This window comes from Struthio camelus, chromosome 2, assembly GCF_040807025.1.
Source record: "Struthio camelus isolate bStrCam1 chromosome 2, bStrCam1.hap1, whole genome shotgun sequence".
NCBI lineage: Eukaryota > Metazoa > Chordata > Aves > Struthioniformes > Struthionidae > Struthio > Struthio camelus.
Window position 1 is genome coordinate 168969702 of NC_090943.1, and position 14059 is coordinate 168983760.

The following is a 14059-nucleotide window of genomic DNA, read 5'->3' on the forward strand; positions in this document are numbered from 1 at the left end:
CAGAAAGGCTCACCGGGAAGAAGCCCTGAGTTTCCAAATGCCCAGGTGTCCAGGGCAGAGATTAGCAGGAGATCCTCAAATCGGCAAGGCACCTGGGAGCGCAGGAAAGGGAGCGCTCCAGGCCAAGTGAACCACAACAGCTTAAAGTAAAAGCTCTTGCATGGTCACCACCAAGGACACCCATGCTAGCTGGCACGGTGGGTTTCCTTCGTTGGAAATGGCACCAGAAGGAAGCCACCAGAGCGCGTCAGAGGATCTCAGGGCAGCCGAGCGGCAAATGTGACGTGGCTGTGCTATTTCCACCGGGAAATCTTCCGGATGGGGAGCACTGATGCTTTTACACCTCCCCCAATGCTACTTAACCACGCTGCGGAAAGAAATGGGAAAACATGCAGAGAAGAGCATGACTGAGGGAACTGAGCACCCATGTTTCAAGCTGAGACTAGGAGAGCTGGGATTATTTAGGTTGGCAGAATTGCAGCACTCTGCGTAGGCCACGAGAGGGTAAATACCAGAGAAGGGAAAGGAACTATCGCAGCGAAAAGCCAACACGGGTAGTACAAGAAGACCAAGACCAAATGGGTACAAGCCATCCACAAATAAATTTAGGCTGGAAACGAGAGCAGTTTCTAACCATTAGAGCAGCGAGGCTCTCGAACGGCTTTCCCGGAGGACTCGCTAGGGTCAAATGCCTCATTAGTTTTAAGAAGGAAATTGGCAGGGGTTTTATGGCGTGGTTGCCTGCAACAGCAGGGGACCGGACTTGAAACCAGACAAAGTCCATGGCAGCCCTGAGGCTTGCTTCAGCTGCTCGGGATCGGGGTCTTCTGCTGCAGCCTCGTGCATCGAGGCCGTACCTGCGATACCAGGATATTAACGGATGCAAATCACATCTGCTGTAATTGCGCTTCCTCTCAGGGAGGGGAAAACTGTACGGGGATTTAGAGCAAAAAAAACGGCACAGCTCTGTTTTTCCAGCTGACAAGAGAACGGCGGGGAGGGAGGGGAAGCTTCAGTGCCGGCTGGGATTTGGGCTTCGGGCCCTCCGTGAGATTCGACTTGGCTTCTCTGAAGACAGCAGTCCTACTCCCCAAGCACCCAACAAACATCTCAGTAATAGCAGGGGGAATCAAACCTACTTGTAAAGTGCGGTGCTATTTGTGTAAATGTTCCGCACTGGAAGGAAGCTTGAAGAACAAGTCCCCTTTTTATAGTGTGTTGTATGCTGGCACTAAGCCTGCAAATTAGAAGGAATTCAGAGAGGAACAACAACAACAAAAAAGCCTAAGGGGCTGGAGGGATTAGTTTGGGAGGAAAAAGGAGCTAAGTGTGTGGTCCAGGGGATGCAACTTCGGACTGGGAGTCTGAACCGAGGACAGAACAGGGACAGAACCCACTTTTGCTTCACACATGGCTGATTTCCTTCTGCAGTTTGCAGGTTTTCCCCGCTTCCCTGCCCCGTGCTTACAAATAGAGACAGGTTTCTCCCACCCCGGGAGACAACTCTGCCATCTCTCTGCTGGGGAAGGAAAAAAAAAAGTTAAATATATTACAGAAAGTTAATTTAAAAAGCTGCCAGAGCAAAGGACAGCTTGGCGCATGGCTGCGACAGAGGAAGAGGAGTCCACAAATAGTCCAGCAAACTCAGTTGGAGCTGGGAGTGGTTCACTCCTGGTAAGCAAGCATGGGAGGGAAGCGGTGCCTGGTGCGTTCCCCCGCTCCTCGGACACGCTGGCAACCACAACACCCGAAAACTTTCAGCCGGAGACATCGTGGAAGGACACGCTGTCATTTGCCGGCAGGGTGGGGTCGCAACAGCCCTGCTGGCCTCATCCCTCCCTGCCTCTCTGACGGCCGCTACGCTCGGCCTCACTCTCCCCACCTTCCCCCAGCAGGAACGGATGCCCCTCAGCTCTAGCTATCGCAGCCCGCCTCCCGTATCACCCCCTGGCTCCCCTCTTCTCGCGGCTGCTGCATAGAGGCCCCTCTCATCTCTGCTGCATTTTGAATGCCGGAGCACACAAAACCTCAGAGCTGGAACAGTATTTCCCCGCTGGCACTACCCCAGACGCTTTCCTTATATATTTCTCACACTCGCTTTAGCATCCTTTTCTTGCCGTGCAAGGGCTGCGGCTCTGAAAGAGCGGCGACGCAACAACGAGCACGGTCGGGGACGTCCGTCTGTGTTTGAGCAGCAGTCTGGGCGCGCTCGCTGACAGCATTCGCCCTCCAGAGCCTGCAGTCAGGCAGCTGTGCCACCTCTGCTGCGGAGCAGCGCTGATACTGAATTAGCTTGACCTGGCTGCTTCGCTGCTGCTATTCAGGACCCCACAAGCAGAAGCAAGATGGTCAGTAATTACGTTCATCCTGAAGCAACAGGACAGAAAAAAGAAACTATAAACAGCAGCGAGACGTCATGCGCGAGACAGCCGATGTGCCCGTGGACGCACCCTGGAAACAGCCCCCTGCCGCAACTCGACAGCTACTGCAAGTGGGTTTCTAGTGCAGTTTTACCCCAAAGTGGTTCAGTTCAGACCCAGGGCACTTCAACAGGCTCTGCAAGGGAGAGGGAAAGCCACAGCAATCTCGCTCGGGGATGGGGTGGAAGGCAGAGGCACAGGCGAGTCTGGCTGCTAGCTCTCCACCTGGATACGGCCCTGCTGGCACCATCTCTTTTGGGCAGGACGTGACACTGATACCAGATTTAAAGAGTTGGCCTTCAGTGCTGCTCGTCCGCGTTTGCACTCACAGCAGGGCCCTGGAGAGGGCACTTTGGCAGGGACCCAGCACCTTCCCTGCAGGGGAAGAGGAGGCGGAGGTTTGGCTTTCCCTCCCTCTGGGTAATTGGCCTCGTTCCTGGCAGTGCCAGGACGTCCCTGTGACCGGCGGGTGCCCAGCAGAGCCCAAAGCAATGGCAATGCCACCACCCTGAGGCACGGAGCTGGCGGCAGCCTGCGTCCCCCAGAAACATCCAGGTAAAAACCTTGCCAACCCTTTCCTGGAGCAGCTAGGACAGCTGCTTCAGGAGAGGGGAAGTGCCAAGAAACCCTTCCAAGATGCATCTTCCTAGACCTTTGGGACCATCGTGGCAGGAATATCATTGGAGGGAGCTCCTCACCCGGGGGCTGCCCATGGACCACCACGGTTAGCAGCTGGATTTCTTTGTAGGCGCAGGGGATGAGAGGCACTGCAGAGCCTGGGGGCCCGCAGCCAGCAGGTTGGAGTGCATCACTGAACAGGACCGTCCCCAATGTGCTCAGCGGTAGCGCTGCTTTCTGGCAACAGGTGCCTCCTGCGCAAAACATTTCTCCTTTTCAGGCTGAGCCCACGAGCCTTTTGGGGTGGAGGAGAGGGGAAGAGGCAAAGTTTCCTGTTTGCTCACCAAAAGCCCCAGCTTTTCTGGTTTCCAAACAAGGCAAGCTGAAATTTAGCACCGAGAGGGCGAGGGGGAGAGGGATGCAGAGGACTGGGCACCCAGACCAGAGGAGCCTGCCCTTAAGCCTCGCCGTACCTTAAAAAAATAATGAAATAGGGGCAGCGGAGGTTACTGGTTTGGTATGAGAATTTTCACGAGCATGAGAAAAAAAAAAGACCACATTGATCCAAAGATTGTTTTTTTTTTTTTTTTTTAAATAAGCTTCAGGAGCTCTGGGAGAGCAAAGCTTGCTGCAAAGTTTGTTTTCTGTTATGCCCACGTTACCAAGCAGAGCAGGACGAGGAATGCGCGGCGAGGAGAGCTGATCTTCCCCGTGCTCGGCCAGACCGTGACACTGGGGAAGCGGCACGAGGCAGGTAGCCCGGCAAGGAAAGGCTTGCTGAGCTCTCCTTCTTGCCCGACATACATGGGTGCACGCTGCCTGCCAGATGCCCAGAGCCCAAAATAGCACTGCATCTGAACAAATCATCTTCCGAGTTTAATGGAAGCTCTGCTTCCAACAAAGCTCTGTTTCAGACAGCCGTATCGCGCACATAGCTCATCAGCCCAGCTTAAAAAAAAAAAAAAAAGTGTTTCCTCGAGTCTGGGATAATAAGGCCAATTCCCTTGGCTCCTTTCTCCGCAGTGCCATGGTGCAGCATGGTAGACGACAACTCCCAAACCCCTCTCTGGGAAGTTCAAACCCTTAAATACTTGGAATTGCTCTTTGAGGGAATTTATTTTAAAGCCGCTTTAATGGCAGCTGGGAATTAGCGCGGAGGTACTTTGCTCTGCAATTTCCCAGCTGCTGACCCCGTTCACATGAGCAGGGTCCAGCGCGTCTGCCCGGCTTGGGAACACGTGCAGAGCAGAGATCTCCGCGAGGCCGGCTGCAGCAAGCGGTGGAGCTATCCCGCTTGCCAGCAGCCCCGCTTTCCCCTGTCCCCTTGGCCATGAGACCGCTGCTACCCTCGCCTGACCATCTTTCTCACTGCTGGCGGGGAAGGACTGCTCTTTGCTGAGGCAAGCCAGGCAGGGGCATGGTAAAGCAAGGATGATTATGTCAGCGTTTCATGTTTTATTGCACAAAGCTAGTTCTACATGCACGTACCAGCTGCTGTGTAAGAGCATTTAGTACCTTGCCTGAGAACAGCCCTGGGCACTAATAACCACTCCGGACAGCAGCAGCGGGGACTTTCCCAGTGAGCTCCCTGTTCTGCACTGAGATGCAGGCAGGTGGCAAGCTCTGCAGTGCAGGGGGGGGAACTTGGTTTCTACACCAGCTCCCTGTAACTTCGGACCTTTTGGGACCTGGCCTGCATGTCCCAAAACACCCCAGCCACGTTTCTACCTACCAAGTGCAGTGGTCTCTCTACAGTTCATTTTGGATGGAAAACATTTGCTCCCCGCAGTTCCTCTTCCCTTCACAAGTTGGATGGGGAGCCCGTAGGACAATTCAGGTGGGAAGGGACCTCAGGAGGCTTCCAGCCCAACGTCCTGCTCAAAGCAGGGTCAGACCAGCTTGCTCAGGGCTTTTGCCAGAAAGGATGCTGATTTTCTGGATAGTGAATGGAAAGAAACCTTTGGCTGAGCAGAAACGTGACCCTCAAAGCAGCAGGGTGGACAACATTCACTGCCGACCAAGTGTCCTCCCCTCCAAGTCACAGCTCACGGTCGGGAACCTTGCCAACTGCCAGCGGGTTTCATTCATAAGAGTTGAACGGGAATGACTGTTTGCACGGTCTGCTTAGAAGCAGTAGGACTTAAAGAAAATTAACCCCCACGTCCACTAATGAGGACACCAGCTTGCTTAGTTTGGATGCAGTTGTATTTTTTTTTCAAGGTAGCAGAAACCCAGGAGGGCTGAAAATTGAACACAACCTTATTGCTTCCCTGGAGCAGGGGCAGAGCTGTCTCCGTAAAGCAACCCAACCTGTTGGTCTCAACAGCAGGCTGTTCCCACTCTCCACACCTGCTTTGTAACCCACACTTGCCTGTCCAAAAACCAGTAGCGGGTTGCCAACGTTTGGAAAGTAAGCTTACACCGCAGAAAAAGGCTCGCCCTGCTGTACAGACCACCTCGATGCCATAAGTAGGAGGAACCAGTGCAGAACATGCTTTGCTAGCCCATCACCAAGACAGCAGGCTCAGAGGACTGTACACATTATATCCCACCAGACCATGGCACCAAGCCATGGCAAGACAAGCTGTGCTGTCTTGCCAAACTGCTTCCGCTCCTGCTACTTGATAAGAGGCACACTGTGCTAAAAAAAGGGGTTATTGAATGAAGTCACTGGTGGCAGGCCTGACTCTAAGCGTAGACAGATGTGCACAAAGCTATGGTAAGTCCTGCTTGAAGAATGGATGAATTGGGAGATGCCATCATGAGGCAGAAGACCAAAGTGGTGCACCCGGATCAGGATGTGTGTGAGACCAGCCCTCAAGTGACCGCAGACTTGGCTGTTCCTCCTGGAAAGTCAGTAAACTTGCTCACCTCACTGCACAGAGAGGGTTGCCGGGGCACTGCTCTGCTCCTTGCCTACACGGGGGCATTGCGGTTCCCCCAGTCTGAAACAGGAGAAAGAGAATCACGCTCCCCAGCACGGCACTCGTGCCGGCAGGATGGAAGGGAAAAGCCATGAGCTTCGGCTGCTGCCGCCACGCAGCTGCAAATCCACCTGCGTCGGGCTGCATCTCCGGATAGCAGCTGCCAAATCACCCGAAACAAACGGGCCTAGAAACCCACAGGGCAACGGTTGGCTGATACATATCAAACCTCCGAGCGCTGGAATCTCTTGGTGCCCTGAGTCTGCTTTTTATTGTTGTTGTTGCTCTAAAAAAGACAGTTGTGGAAAAACACAGCAGAAATAAGGAGGGTCGACTAGCAGGTTGAGGGAGGTGGAGAAAGACTTGGCAATAAGAAAAGGTCTGAGGGACATAGGCCTTTCCACTTCAGTGCAAAACTCCCAAGGGTGACTCTTCAAGCATTTGCTGACCAGCTCCTATGTTCTCAACAAGCTGGCCTTGTATACCACGGCCAGGAGGGACAATATTTCTGTCAAAACTCACATACACAGATACTTGATAATAATTAACCAGCAATACACAAGAGATTCAAGCACACATACTCAACAGCCCTCCCACCACCAGAGATGGGTCAGGCTCTACAAGCAATGCATCATGTTATCCCTGCACAAGTCATTAGATTGACTTGTCCACCCTTGAGCAGTACCTGTCAGCACCGGCATGCCGAGCAGGAAAGCAAGGCAGGTCCCTTCCAACCTCAGGATCTCTGTCTCATGCAACTGTAGCCCCTTTGTCCCCCTCTCACTTAAGCACTGGTGGAAGGAGTTGGTGGTACCCCATGGCGACCCCAGCTCTGCCTAGGGACGGGCTGCGTGGCTTTGGCCAGATGCAGACCTGCAGACCCGGATGCAGAGGGTATTCGGCAAGACAGAGGCCTGTGGAGAGGCCCGGCGGTGTCCCCCTGCTTTCCTGATGTTAAGAGAGGCACACAGGGTCAGGCAGACCGAATTAGGCTCACGTCCCTGGCTTGGTTTCTCATTGCCATGTCATGTGCTGCCTTTACAACGGGGGGCAACAAGATGCCTCCAGGTAGGCAAGACCCTTGGGGCTCAGCCTTCTTCCTGAGGGCCCCCGGGGGAGACATGGGAGCAGGCTGCTCCTTGCTGCCACCAGGAACCCAGCAGGTAGCTCCTTGGGATGTGACGAGGAAGTAGTTTGCTGCTCCGCCGTATGGCCAGGACAACGCTTTGGATCCAGCTCGGTGCTGGCCCCTCAGCTTATCAGGCCTTCCACTGTGATACCAGTACCTTTATTTCCCCAGCTGTCTTAATTTCTGAATTAAGAAAAAGAAAAGGAAATACTTTGCAGCCTTGCCCTATTATGAAGGCGTGGGAGGCGACTTTTTTTTTTTTTTTTAAAAGGATAAATGGTAACTTCAGGTAACTGGTCAGGCTAAAATAGAAATAAAAATAATATTAAAAAAAAAGACTATCCTCCTTCCATAGCTCTCAGAGGTCAAACGGCAACCCCAGATGTGGCATGTGAAAGGAGGACACCCTCTGCTTTTGCAAAAGCAACCACTTTACAAGGCCCTTGTGGAGATTTCTCAGCCTGTCCTCACGGCTTTTTTTTCCCTCCTCCTCCTCAGCGCCTGGCCAGGGAAAGCTCATTGCGGACAGGCTCGAGGACACCCTCCAACCCCGCTAAGGCACCCAGGGGGAGCACAAAGGCTCGGGCGAGGGCACCAGCACATTTCGCTGCACCTGAGCGCATGCCACCAGCCCTTCCAGAGATTCTGGACTGGTTTACGGTCCTCTGTCTAATTATCCAGCCTTTGACCAAGAGCCCATCTCCAAAGCTTCAGGGAAAAAAAGAGAGTCAAAGCAAAGACAGTCAGGTATGATCTGCTTAAAAAAGCATACTTGAGTCCTTCACTCCAGCAACGCAGCGGATAAAGAAGATCAAGCTGCTTCTCTCAATATCAAAAGGTGGTGGTGGGGGGGGGGGACGGGACGGGGAAAGGAAATAGATGTAGCTGGGTCAGGTTTATTAGCGGTAAAATCCAACGGTTTGAATCCAAATCCCATACTCTCACCCGAAGAAGCGAGTTCAGCATGAAAGGGTTGATACAATCTGCCGTAACGCACAGCACGAGCCTGGGCGGGAACAGCTTTTTCCCCCCGTTCCCCCCCTCCCCGCTCGCAACAGGATCACACGCAAAACTGCTCCCGGCTCCCAAGTTAAACATCTTATTAACTGCAGTGACGTAAAGAGGAAACCATCGAGAAGTAACGCAGAGGTGAGACAGAACAAATTTACCATTGATCGGACACGATACCGCAGTGGGGAGGTTTGCATGTAAAATGGACTCTGCCCCTCCTTCTCCTGCCTGACTCCTGCCTTTCTCACCGCCCGGTGTCCACGGGAAGCTCAACCTGACATCCAAACAGTTAAGATACAAGAGACTCGCAGTAAAAATATTTTTTAAAAATTAAAAACTTGCCTTCCAGGAAAACATTTGGATACAGACCCCGCACAGCTGCGGACACCCTCTATCGCATTCATACCTCCTGCTTAGACTGGGAAACAGGCAGGGTGGGGAAGAAAGCGGAGTGGGTGGGAGGGAAACGACGACGAAAAAAAGCAGCGATCTCGCAGCTGAGGAGCTGCAAGCGGCTGCTGGCAAAGTGGTCCAGCAGCGCTCGGAAATTCAGACAGTCACGTGAGGAGCCTGTCTGCAGCTCCCGCGCAGCCCCGAATCAGCACGCGGGCGAACGGCACACGCGGCGCTGTGCCGCGTCAAGGTCTCCCTGCCTGCTCGGCTTCGTTTTCCTCCAAGGCGAGCACACCCGGCACGAACCGCCTGCTGGCAGCGCCTTGGGCTTTGACACGGTCAAGGAGCCGCTGGCGTCCCAACCCGGCCGCGAGGAACGCGGCGCGGCTCGCACCGGCTGCGACAGCGTGTTTCCTCATGGTTGAGAGGCCTGCAGGACATGGGACCTCCCATGGGAGGAAGAGGCTAAATTCCCCATCACAAGGGAGCATCTGTAAGCGTCGGGCACCGCCACGCTCCCTCCTATGGCGCCGCCTCAGGTGGGCGACACCGCAGATGGGTGCCGCCTCAGGCGCCCCCTCAGGCGGGTGACGCCACAGATGGGCACCCCCTGAGGCGGGCGTCGCCTCAGGCGCCCCACACCACAGGTGGGCGACACCTCAGGCGCCCCCTCAGGCGGGCGACACCTCAGGTGGACGATGCCACAGATGGGTGATGCCTCAGGCGCCCCCTCAGGTGGGCGACGCCACACATGGGTGGCGCCTCAGGCAGGCGACGCCACGGATGCGTGGTGCCTCAGGAGCCACCTCAGGCGGGTGATGCCATAGATGGGCACCCCCTCAGGTGGGCAACGCCTCAGGCGCCCCACACCACAGGTGGGCGACACCTCAGGCACCCCCTCAGGTGGGCTACGCCACAGATGGGTGGTGCCTCAGGCGCCCCCTCAGGCAGGTGACACCACAGATGGGCACCCCCTGAGGCGGGCGACGCCTCAGGCGCCCCACGCCACAGGTGGGTGCCCCCTCAGGCGGGCGACAGCTCAGGTGGACGATGCCACAGATGGACAATGCCTCAAGCGCCCCCTCAGGCGGGCAACGCCACAGATGGGCACCCCCTCAAGCACCCCCTTACGTGGGGGACGCCACAGGCAGCCAACACCTCAGCCGCCCCACGCCACAGGTGGGCGACACCTCAGGCACCCCCTCGGGTGGGTGACGCCTCGGGCGGGCGACGCCTCGGGCACCCCCTCGGGCGGGCACCGCCACAGGCGGGCGCCCCCTCAGGCAGGTGACGCCTCAGCCCGCTCCACACCACAGGTAAGTGACGCCTGAGGTGCCCCCTCAGGTGGGCGATGCCGCAGGCGGGCGCCCCCTCAGGTGGCCAACACCTCAGCCGCCCCACGCCACAGGTGGGCGACACCTCAGGCACCCGCTCAGGCAGGCGATGCCTCAGGTGGGCGACACCACAGATGGGCGCCCCCTCAGGCGGGCGACGCCTCAGCCGCCCCACACCACAGGTAAGTGACACCTCAGGTGCCCCCTCAGGTGGGCGACGCCACAGGTGGGCGACGCCACAGGCGTCCCCTCAGGCGGGCGACACCCTCAGGCAGGAGCCACCACAGGAGCCCCGCTCAGGCAGGCGCCAGGGGAAACCGAGGCAGGTTTAGACTCCCAGCGTCCCAGGACCAAGGCGCTGTTCCCGAAACCCCAGGTCCGCCTGTCCTCGGGCAAACCCGGGCCTGCCCAAAAAGCAGCCGTCAAGCTGCCTCGAGCCGCGGCGGCTGCATCAAGGAGCAGCCCAGAGAGCTGAGGTACCTCCGGGGCTCGGCAGCAGCCGGGCAGGGCCGGCTTTATTCCCGTTTATTTCTCCAAGTCGGCGTCGTCCAACCGCGGCGTCGGCACGCGCCCCCGCGGAGGAGCTGGTTTGCGCTGCTCGCAGCGCACGGCACCCTCCAAAATTTGAAGAAAAAAAAAAAAAGAAAAAAGAAGCAAAAGTCGCAGAGAAACCACGTACCTCCCCCCCACCACCCTGCCACGTGCTGCGGTAGTTATCTTTATTTTCCCCGGTTTACAGCGTAGCAAACGCTGGACTTCACATCTTCCCCCGCACAAGCACTTACATTTTCTGACGATAAAAAAAAAGCTTCTGTGGGCGTCTCTTTTGGTTTCAATTTGGCTAGCGGTGGCACAGAAAATGTTTCCTGTGTCTGGACATCACTTACGGTCGCAAACCTGACTGGCTTGCAACTCGCTTTCCTCTTCCAAGATCGGAGAGAAAGCAGGCAGGGGCCTCGGGAGAGGCGTTGCTGGGTCTCCAGCAAGGCGCTCGTCCCACAGTGCCCAAAACACCATTAAAGCTCTAGAGGTGAACCAAAGTTCACAGTTTGCTCGTTGAAAACAAAGCACTGCTGTTGCCTTCTATCGCTTGCAGCGGGGGATGAAGTCAGAAATTTGCTTATAGGCAGTTTTTAGAGGTTTCTACCTGCAGTTTCTGTGTTTGAAGGCGAGAAGCGCATTTAGGAGGTGGATCCTCCCGGACGTCGATGAGGGACCGCCTTGGCTGGAAGCTGGTGAGGTATCGAGCCATGCATAAAAATCAACCCAAAATAAATAACAACGGCAGCTTTTTGCGTGGTTCCCTCAGAAACGCTTCAATAAAAGCATCCAACTAGGTAAGGGTGCGCGAGGCTCAGATGACGCGACTATTTCCAGCCCGGCGAACGTTAACAGAAGTATCGCTTTCCACAAAGGAACAAGGTTTAGTTTGGTGCATCGACCGACGGTTACGAGATGATCCCCCTGCCACCAGCGCGGAGCCAGCGCCTGGAGAAAGGATCGTGCCGACACGACCTGCCGCAGAGGTCAGCTCCGGGCAGCCTTCACCGGAGGCAGCTTTTCCGCATCGCTCTCGGGAAATACTAAAAATGCTGCCGGCTCTCTTGCAGTTACGGGCCTCATAGTGAAAAACCAGAAGGGAAATCCTGCTGCTGGGTAATTCCCTGCGGGCAGCACCCGCGCCAGCTCCCTAAATGGCCGATAAATCACTTTAACACACCACCTTAAGAGGCAGTCTTTAAATTGGAGGAATTTCCTACCTCGGTCAACACATCTTACACACCCTGCAGACATCCGACCCCTGGGGCCAGAGGGTGCAGAGGATGTGGGACTTCGTTAGGACCTGTTCAAAGATGCCACGTGTGCTCACGGGCGCTTCCAAACCCATCCCCCCACGGCTGTTAAGATTCACCCTTTCGCCCCACCAGCCCCTGTCAGCAGCAGCTAATCTGAAGCTCACTTTCCTCTGCAGCTGCCTGAGCAAGTGGTGAGGCATCTCTGAGTGTCCCTGTGCACGAGGGCAGGAGCCCACCAGGCTTTCCTGCTTTTCCGGCTCTCTGAGAGGCAAACGCTTGGGCAACCTGCCCTCAAGACATCCAGCAGAACCTAAACGTGCTTTGGTGCACTCGTAAGAAGTCACTGAGCAGTGAACTCTGAAGCCTACTGACAACAGATGAGTTAGTTACTGGATGCATATAGCGACTGGTGCTGGATATTGGTGCTGCGGGTCTACCAGTCCCAACTTTAAATCCTCCTGTGGTATTTCCAATGTCCAGCACTAGCAGCGATAAGACCAGAAACTTAGTAATCAATAAAGCTGTGGAATTTAAACCGAGTTCACAACAGGATAGGGAGATCTTTGGTATTCACTATATAAAAAAGGTACTGGCTCCACTTGCCCAGAGCTACTCTTTTTCCATTGCTATCAATAGCTATGAAGACTTCATTTCAGGCTCTGTTTTCTCACTGATCCCCCTTCAGCAAGAAGGATGCCACGCTTGCATGTACAACCGACTCCCAAACTCCTGACGCTCATTCGCCTCGCTTACGTTTCGGCTCCTTTGAGTGGAAAGGTGAAACTGTAACTGAATTAAGTGGAAATTGGCAGAAGCACAAACTTGCCAGATTTCAGCTAATTGCTGGGATTAGCAACTCTAGCGGTGCACAAAATCCACTTTACCTACCGTGGAACGACGCATTGCAAAGACAGCCCTTCTCCTAAACGATCTGCCTAGCTGCACACTGCGGCCCCTCGACCTCTCAAAGCCCCAGCGAAATGACCAGGCCAGGAAAAGGATTGTTAGCCTAACGGAAACGGGCCATATAAAGCTCCGCAGGAGAGGCTAGCGCTACTGCTATTCCTGATCTGCAGCCCTGTTGCTGGCCCATGCTTTTGACACCGATTAGCGCAGCGTGGCGGGAACCTGTCGAAGAGCCGCCAGCATGATTGCAGTGCACAGCATCGTGCGCAACCCCCTGCTACCACCACCACCAGGATTATCGCAACGGTGTGCACGACCCCTGCTGCTGCCACCACTATCACCAGGATTATCGCAACGGCATGTACAACCCCTGCTGCTGCCACCACCACCACCAGGATTATCGCAACGGCGTGCATGACCCCCGATGCCACCACTACCACTAGGATTATTACAACAGTGTGCATGACCTCCACTGCCACCACCACCACCAGGATTATCCCAACACCGTACATGACCCCTGCTGCCACCAACAGCATTATTGCAGTGTGCAGTGCCGTGCTAACACTCACGAGACTCATTGCAGCTTCGTGCAAGGCTCTCGTCAAAGCGGGGGGGGGGGTTATTGCAGTGTACAACTCCATGCATGGCCCCCCCCCAACTCCTGCCACCTCCATTATTGCAGCGTGCACGGCCGTGTACAGCCCCCCCCCCCCCGGGGTTACTGTACAGTGCAGCGCCGTGCACCCCCCTCTCCCGACTCCCAACTGGGGTTACTGCAGCGTGCAACACCGCGCACGGTTCCGCCGCCACCGTGACTGCAGCGTGCACCGCCGCGCACAGACACCCCCACCGCGGGTGCGCCGCGCACTGCCGTGCACGTCCCCCCACCACGCCGTGACTGCAACGTGCGGCGCGCCGTGTCGGTCCCCCCACCCCCGCCATGCGGCGCCGCGTGCAGGCCCCCTCGCCATGCCCGGGCCCCCCGCCGTGCCTGGCCCCACACCCCCCATCGCGCCGCCCCGCGGACGCCCGCCGCCGCCCACCGACCTGCTCGCCGACCCGGCCGCGCTGCCCGCGCAGACCCGCTCCGCGCGCCGCCGCGCCCGCCGCACATGCAGCCGCCGCCGCCGCCGCCGGCCCCCGCGCGGGCGCGCGCGCGCGCTCGCGGCCCCGCCCCGGCCCCGCCCCCGCCAGCCGGGCCCCGCCCCCCGCCGAGCCTCACCTCGCCGCGGCCCCCTTCGGCCGCCGGGCCGGCACCGCCCGCCGCGGCGTCACGTGGGGCGCAGGAGAGCCAATAGGAAGAGCGCTGGGAGCCCGGTGGCGGGAGGAGCTGGAGCAGGGGCGGGGCTAGGAGAGGGAGGGGCGGGAGAAAGGCGGGGCTAGAGAATAGAGCTGGAGAACGAGGGGTATGGAAAGGGGCGGGACCACGAAAAGGGGAGGGGCCAGATAATGGGCGTGGCTATGGATTTGGGGCCACGGAAGGGGGGCCAGAAAATGGGGAGGGGCTAGAGGAAAGGGGCGGGGCTAG

At 56.7% G+C, this 14059-nt stretch overlaps 1 protein-coding gene across 2 annotated transcripts in view; it reads right to left on the reverse strand.

The window, feature by feature from the left end:
* Positions 1–13667, reverse strand: part of PTP4A3 (protein tyrosine phosphatase 4A3) — a 72823-nt gene extending 59156 nt beyond the window's left edge. Inside the window, exon 1 of one of the 2 annotated variants that reach the window (XM_068933450.1) lies at positions 13579–13667. The gene's annotated coding sequence lies outside the window, so the exon portion shown is untranslated. The remainder of the gene's footprint in view (positions 1–13578) is intronic. The other variant, XM_068933453.1, reaches the window with a different exon arrangement.
* Between the last annotated feature and the right edge of the window lie 392 nt (positions 13668–14059).